This window comes from Maylandia zebra, linkage group LG3 (genome assembly GCF_041146795.1).
Source record: "Maylandia zebra isolate NMK-2024a linkage group LG3, Mzebra_GT3a, whole genome shotgun sequence".
NCBI classification, from domain to species: domain Eukaryota; kingdom Metazoa; phylum Chordata; class Actinopteri; order Cichliformes; family Cichlidae; genus Maylandia; species Maylandia zebra.
Genome location: NC_135169.1, coordinates 38,106,250 through 38,113,878, shown reverse-complemented (window position 1 = coordinate 38,113,878; position 7,629 = coordinate 38,106,250). Strand labels below are relative to the sequence as shown.

General features: G+C 46.0%; 2 long non-coding RNA genes across 4 annotated transcripts; both read right to left on the bottom strand.

Annotated features, from left to right (window-relative positions):
* Positions 1 to 819: 819 nt before the first annotated feature.
* Positions 820 to 7,629, bottom strand: LOC106675760 (uncharacterized). 3 transcript variants are annotated; one of them, XR_001342071.4, is made up of 4 exons: positions 7,349 to 7,484; positions 2,329 to 2,433; positions 1,020 to 1,892; positions 820 to 926 (listed from the first exon to the last, which is right to left on the bottom strand). It is a non-coding gene; the product is annotated as an uncharacterized LOC106675760 (long non-coding RNA). The 3 variants fall into 3 exon arrangements; XR_013097311.1 differs by having other exon boundaries at positions 1,020 to 2,436; positions 7,349 to 7,629; XR_013097310.1 differs by having other exon boundaries at positions 1,020 to 2,433; positions 7,349 to 7,629.
* LOC112436487 (uncharacterized) lies at positions 5,217 to 5,712 on the bottom strand. Its single transcript, XR_003025099.2, has 2 exons — positions 5,419 to 5,712; positions 5,217 to 5,325 (listed from the first exon to the last, which is right to left on the bottom strand). It is a non-coding gene; the product is annotated as an uncharacterized LOC112436487 (long non-coding RNA).

Here is a 7,629-nt window from a genome sequence, read left to right as displayed (position 1 = left end):
AAAAAAAAAACAAAAACATAATTATTTAAATATATTTCAAGCTTCATTTTCAAATCCTGGCTGTTAATCTGAAGGGGTCACGTGAAGGACACAGTCAGATAGTTTAACAGTGCTAATAAACTGAACTCAGTACAAATGAGTGTTCAGAAGAAAGTATTCAGGCAATTCTCTTTCTTTCCACAGGACAAAGGTTCAGGCCACTCTGACCTCTATTGCAGGCTAGATGAGAGTGTCTCAGGCAGGTATTCAGGCAAGTATTAAGCATGCTTTCGGACAGCTTTCCTAGCAGGAGGGAAAAGACAGGTGAAAGAGTACAGAAGAGACAGAACTTGATGCTACATCATACACAGAACAACAATAGGGCAACAAGTGGAAGTGAAAGCCAGTTTTAAGTACTGCCACCGATCGTGGGTGGAAAACAGGTGCACCAGCTGGAGACTTCCTGAGACCACGTCCACCACTGGAAGACAGTGGTTAGCAGTGTTGGGTAAGTTACTTTAAAATAGTAACTTAGTTACATTACTAGTTACTTCTCCCAAAAGTAACTCAGTTACTTCAAGTTACTCGTTACTTTCAAAGTAACTAGTTACTAGGGAAAGTAACTTTGGTTTTACTCAGAATTCTCTTGTTAATGTGTTTCTTCCATAACCTTGCCAGGCTTCTAGCTTGCTTACTTGCCACAGTGCACTGTGCCACCTACCAATAGAAAGGAAAAGATAATGTGCATATTTCTGTTACGTAAGGCCCAAAATGGCCTCCGTACAAGGAAGTAGTAGCTCTAATATTGACCAGTAACGAACCACCACACGCACACTGTAATGGGTTACACAAGATTTATTTGTTCTTTCTCCGGGTAAAACTACTGGCTGAAGACAACTCTGGCCAGGAATCCAAGGCCCAAAGCCACCGCGGTCAGGGTTGTTAGCCTGGTTACAAACAGGGGAAAGGTGGTCACTTGGAAGAACAAGCAGCCAAAACATATCAATCCTGCAGCTTCCTCAAAAAGGCTTGCCACCCACCTTTTCAGGCCTGACTTCGTTCGAGGCTGGGTCTCCACATCACATCCTGGGAGCTGGAACTTCCCCAAAACTGGTCCAGTTTCCTTGTCAGGGGCACAGAGAGTCTCCAGTCCAGTGTTTGTTTTCCTGCCTTCCAGCACATCCACTCACATCCCAATAAGAATGAGTCCTCCCTCCAACATCCTCAGTTTATTTTAAAAGCAAAACCAGGCCAGGTTAAAAATCTTTTCCATTAAAATGTGCACACTTCATCCTGGATCTTCGAGGCTTCCCTGCTTCACCAGTGTCCTACTAAAAAAACAACGACAACCCCTACTTCCTGTTTCCTCTCCCCTTTATAGAGAAGGCCTCCAATCCTCCCCAATCAGCTGCTCCCTGTATTCAACTCCAAATAGCTGGCAGCTGGACTAGAGTAGAATCTCCACTCCCACATGGGTGTGGCCCACACCTCACATCAAACACAAAAAAACACCAAAGCATGCAATTAATACAAAACAAAATCTAAAGAAATGCCAACCCAAAAGCTTAGTGAGGGATTCTCTCCATCCCCCGATGGTGTCCTTCCTTGGGCCATATAATGTCTCACTCTATACAACGTTGGGTCCTGCTCCTGTAAGCTTTTCCAGTGTCCTGGATCCCAATCAATGTTCACAGCCTGAACCCGTGCTCCTTCACCCATCCTCTGTGGGGACACCAGATCTTGGGGTTGCACCTGTAATGGCATTCTAGACAGAACATCAGCATTCACATTTTCCTGGCCGGGCCGGTACTTGATATCAAATTGATAATTTGCAAGTTGTGCTACCCACCGTTGCTCCACTGCGCCCACTTTTGCAGTCGATAAATGGACCAATGGATTATTGTCAGTATAAACTGTAAACAGAGACCCCCATAGATAGTCTTTAAATTTCTCAGTCACCGCCCATTTCAGAGCGAGCAGCTCCAATTTAAAGGAGCTATAGTTTGCATCATCTCTTTCTGTGGGTGCTAAGCTTCTGCTAGCATAGGCTATCACACATTCTTTCCCATCTTGTACTTGAGAAAGTACTGCACCAAGGCCCACTTTACTGGCATCCGTGTAGAGCCGAAAGGGTAATCTGAAATCAGCAAAAGCTAAAATAGGCGCCTCTAGCAGTTTCTGCTTCAGAAGATCAAAGGACTGTTGACAATTCTCATCCCAGTTTATGGGAATATTCTGTTTTTTATTCTTAGGTACTCCCACCAGCAATGAGTTAAGAGGCCTAGCAACACTTGCAAATCCTGCAATGAACCGCCGATAGTAACCGGCAAAGCCCAAAAAGGAACGCACCTGATGAATAGTCTGCGGGGCCGGCCACTTCTGTACAGCGGCAATCTTATCAGGGTCGGGAGCCACACCCTCACTGTTCACCAGGTGACCCAGGAACTTCACCTGCTGCTGGAAAAGAACACATTTATCAGGTCGCAACTTCAGCCCATAGCCCTTCAATCTTGTAAACACTGCCTGCAGATGCTCTAGATGGCTGTTGAAATCCGGTGAGTATACTATCACATCATCCAGATATACAAAAGCAGACTCTGTGATTTGACTTCCCAAGCAACTTTGCATCAACCTTTGGAATGTTGCTGGGGCATTACACAAACCAAAAGGCATTCTTTCAAATTCATACAAGCCAAAAGGAGTACAAAATGCAGTCTTTTCTCTGTCAGCTTCAGAAACTTTCACTTGCCAATACCCACTTGCTAGATCAAGAGTGGAGTAGTATTTTGATTTAGTCAGCATCGTCAAGGTCTCTTCAATTCTAGGTAGTGGATGGGCATCTTTATGTGTCACTGCATTTAACTTGCGGTAATCCACACAAAATCTCAATTCCCCATTTTTTTTCCGTACCAGGACAATGGGTGCTGCCCAGGGACTTGTACTCTCTCTCACCACCCCTGATCGAATCATATTATTCAGCAACTCTCGCACTTCCTGATACATTTTAGGGGGAATTGGCCTGTACCGCTCTCTAATGGGAGGTGCCATACCTGTCGGAATAGAGTGCGTAATTACATCTGTGTGGCCATAATCCTCTTCGTCGGCAGCAAACACATCGCCCCATTCCCTCAAGAGACCATTTAACTTTTCTTGCTCCTCTATGGATAGGTTTGACTTCCCTTGTGTCATAACTTCAATATGAGGAGCTTTACCAGGTGGTTCCGAGCTCACCTGGTGTACACCAACTTCAACAATACCTGGCCTGGTTTGCTCAAAAGTAACTTCAAAAGGCTCCTGAATGTCAACATTTTCCGTGGAGAATGTAGCAAGGGCCTCGTAACGTCGTAACGTGATAGGAAAAGGGTTGAGGTTCCTTACTTTGAGGGGGACTCGGCCTCTACGGACAATTCCTAGGGATCGAGCAACAGCAACTGTACTAGGCCCTTCCAGTGGCTCCACCAAAATACATTGTCCTTTCCTCAGTGTCTGTGGGGCCCTGGCCCAAATCACCTGCTCGCTGTGCTCAGGGACCATCACCGGATGGCGATAAGCTGGTCGAAGGGTCCCTACCTGTTGTACAGGGGCAGCTGCCTGAATTCTCTGACAGTCCTGAAAAGCGGATGCCCACGCTTGTTGAGTGTCTACAGTTGAGCCAACAGGCCAGGTCTGGGTCTGTATCTGAGGTTTCGAGAAAAGCATATCCCAGCATGGAATGATGATATTCATACCTAAGATAGGTAATGCATTAGGATTATTGGGATCGTCCTTTGAAATCACAATTCCCATATCCTTCAAAGTAATGCCTCCCACCTGTACTTCAGCTAGCACATAGCCCACATAAGGAATAGCCAATCCATTCGCTGCCTTCAGCTTTAACCAATTGAGATCGCTTTCTTTTCCTGGCTCCTGCTCACCAAACAATCTCCTAAAACAGGCTTGTGACATTAATGTTACATTAGACCCAGTATCTAGCAAAAATGTCACTTCCTTACCATCAACGAATACCTCTACTTGACGGCATGTCCCTAGAAATTGAGAGTGATTTAACTGGGCTGGACCACTGTCATCCTTTCCAGTCACCTGGCCCATAGTGACTGGATTTACTCGTTTAAAGCCATCTGAGATGGAGTGCCCCGACACTCTCTTGCCATGTGTCCACTGGCTCCACACTTACTACAGATGGGCTGCCCTTGTTCATCCCACTTATGCCGTGGTCGTTCCACCAACCGTGAGATTTGCTTTGTCGCTGGGGGTGGCTCAGACACTTCAGCACATCTCCTATACTGAGAGGAACTAAAGTTCCGCCTTTCTCTCTCACCTCTGGGAGCTGAACATGTCTGTGGCATTGGTGCTGGTCGAACAAATTCCCTCAGCTCCTCCTGAAGAGTATTCTTGAGATCCATAATTTGCTCCTTCATTTCTGCGAGAATCTCCACTTTAAATTGATCTTTCCAATTCAAGGTATCCTGCCACTTTAGATCCCCTTTCACTACGGCACAAGCGGAGTCTTCATATAAACTATGCAGCGCATCTGCTTCCAATTGCAAAGCCTCTTTACGCACCTGTTCAAATGAGAGATTAGGGTCATGCCTTAACAGACGCCGTAGATCGCGCTGTATCTCACCCTCCCTGAGGCCCAAGACAAACTGATCACGCATGTGCAGGTCGGCACGCCGAGGGTCTTGTGGCTCTTTTGTTTGCAGGCGATGGCCTAGCTCCCTTAAACGTAAAGTGAACTTTCTAATAGGCTCTTCTGCCCTTTGTCTGCACTCATAAAACATGGCACGCAAGGTACCCACAGCTGTTTTATCCCCATACAGTTCTTTAAGTTGAAGAAAGATCTTATCTGGCGTATCCCGCTCCACTTGCTCCAAAATAAGAATTTCACGTCGTGGTTCTCCTCCTAATGCACTCAGTACAAAATCACACTGCTGTTCTATCGACCATTTTTGAGCACGGAGCATTGCACTAATTTGGCTCTCCCAATCTTCATAATTCGTGTTAAGCCCACAAAATTTTGGTACCCAGGGCGCACCAATAAAGAATGGTGACACCATATTAATGGTTTCAGATAGCTCATCCGCCATATTAATCAGTCTAAGGCAGGTGGGTTTGTATACTGGTCACAAATCCTGTCGACAAACGCCAAATGTTACGTAAGGCCCAAAATGGCCTCCGTACAAGGAAGTAGTAGCTCTAATATTGACCAGTAACGAACCACCACACGCACACTGTAATGGGTTACACAAGATTTATTTGTTCTTTCTCCGGGTAAAACTACTGGCTGAAGACACAACTCTGGCCAGGAATCCAAGGCCCAAAGCCACCGCGGTCAGGGTTGTTAGCCTGGTTACAAACAGGGGAAAGGTGGTCACTTGGAAGAACAAGCAGCCAAAACGTATCAATCCTGCAGCTTCCTCAAAAAGGCTTGCCACCCACCTTTTCAGGCCTGACTTCGTTCGAGGCTGGGTCTCCACATCACATCCTGGGAGCTGGAACTTCCCCAAAACTGGTCCAGTTTCCTTGTCAGGGGCACAGAGAGTCTCCAGTCCAGTGTTTGTTTTCCTGCCTTCCAGCACATCCACTCACATCCCAATAAGAATGAGTCCTCCCTCCAACATCCTCAGTTTATTTTAAAAGCAAAACCAGGCCAGGTTAAAAATCTTTTCCATTAAAATGTGCACACTTCATCCTGGATCTTCGAGGCTTCCCTGCTTCACCAGTGTCCTACTAAAAAAACAACGACATTTCCACGAGAGAAATCCCACACCTGGACCATCGTTGACTACTGCCATGATTCTAGCCTACGTCACAGCGTCATGTGCGCCTTTTACATCCAACACAAAAACTGCAGTCGTGGTGCTTTGATTTTACTCAGAACTCAGAAATTCTGCCTTCTGAATAGGAAGATGTAGGTAACACCAGACTGCAGATGAGCTGCATACAGGGCTGGACTGGGACAGAAAATTGGCCCGGGCATTTTGACTAGGAAAAATCTTAAAGCCTTTGAATGAAAACAAACGCTGTTGTGACAGTGATGTACACTGTTCTGATGGTATATATGCATCAATCTATCAATCGTTTGTTGTAAGATTCAGATAATTATTTTTTAAAAGCGAGACATTTTAAATGAGAATAAGAAAGAAAAGTATTTCTTTGTGCCCCCCTTTCCCTGTTAATGCCCTACATGCCCCCCTGGCCACACTTTGCTAGATCCGCACCTGCACAGTTACCAGCTGTCAGCTACCTAAAAAAGGATCCTGGTGTTATTTGTCTCTCAGAAACGGTTCATAACTTCCCTTCAACTCATTCACGTCACCTAAAAGGTAAACCTGTTTCTCCATCACCTGTTCAGCTCTGATGATCCAGTAAGGACATCTCCTGGTTTCATCTTCATGTTTCCCTCTCACCACATATCCAAACCATATCATGACCAGCAGGTTTTTTGCAGCTGTGGCTCCAGCAAACATCAGCTGATACTAGAAATTAATATTAAATTCTAACAACAGCTGATCAAGCTTAAACGTGCTGCTGTTGTTTAGCGCGACATCCGCTGGTTTCCTCTTTTGGCGCAAAGTGGGCGATAAATAAACAAGAGAGCCGGGAGAAGTAGAAACAGGAGAGGGAGGGGGGAGAATGAAAGAAGAAGAGGCAGCTGTGCAGCAAAGACACAGAATAACTCCAGCTTTGTGCCTTTTTCATTGTAGCTGAATTACGGGACAAACTGTTCCTTTTCACCTCAATAAGAAACGCGTAATATTTTCTCTGAATACCAGACGGGACGGTTGGCAACTCTAATAACTTATGAACAAAATAAAGTTCCATCCATCCATCCATTCGCTACCGCTTATCCTTTTTCAGGGTCGCGGGGGGCGCTGGAGCCAATCCCAGCTGTCATAGGGCGAGAGGCGGGGTACACCCTGGACAGGTCGCCAGTCTGTCGCAGGGCTAACACACAAGGACAGACAGCCATTCGCACTCACATTCACACCTAGTGGCAATTTGGATTATCCAATTAACCTATCCCCACAAACTGCATGTCTTTGGACGGTGGGAGGAAGCCGGAGTACCCGGAGGGAACCCACGCAGACACGAGGAGAACATGCAAACTCCACACAGAAAGACCCCGGCCTGATGGTGGAATTGAACTCAGGACCTTCTTGCTGTGTGGCAACAGTGCTAACCACCGTGCCACCGTGCTGCCAAAATAAAGTTCAACATCATTAACTTCATAGCACCACCCAGCTGTATAGAAACTCCGTCATGCTAGCTAGCACGCAGTACGGAAAAAGTCAGAATAACGAAAATAAACTCCACCTAAACTTGGTTCATATCTGACCCAGAGAGACTGCAGGTCATAACTTCTTACCTGAAGTTCAGTTCACACTTGGACCGGCGGCCGCCTCGGGTCTCTTTTCCTTCTGCGTCCCTTTTCCTTCATCCACCTGCTGGCCTCCACCACTTGCTAATGTTACTGAATCTGTGGAAGCTCCGCAATAGCCACCACACGAAGTAACGAGTAACGACCCTATCTAAATCCCAGTAACGACTAACGCGTTCCTGATTTTGGCATAATAACTAGTTACCGTGCTCGTTACCACAATAATAACGTAGTTACTGTAACGCGTTACTTAATAACGCGTTAGTCCC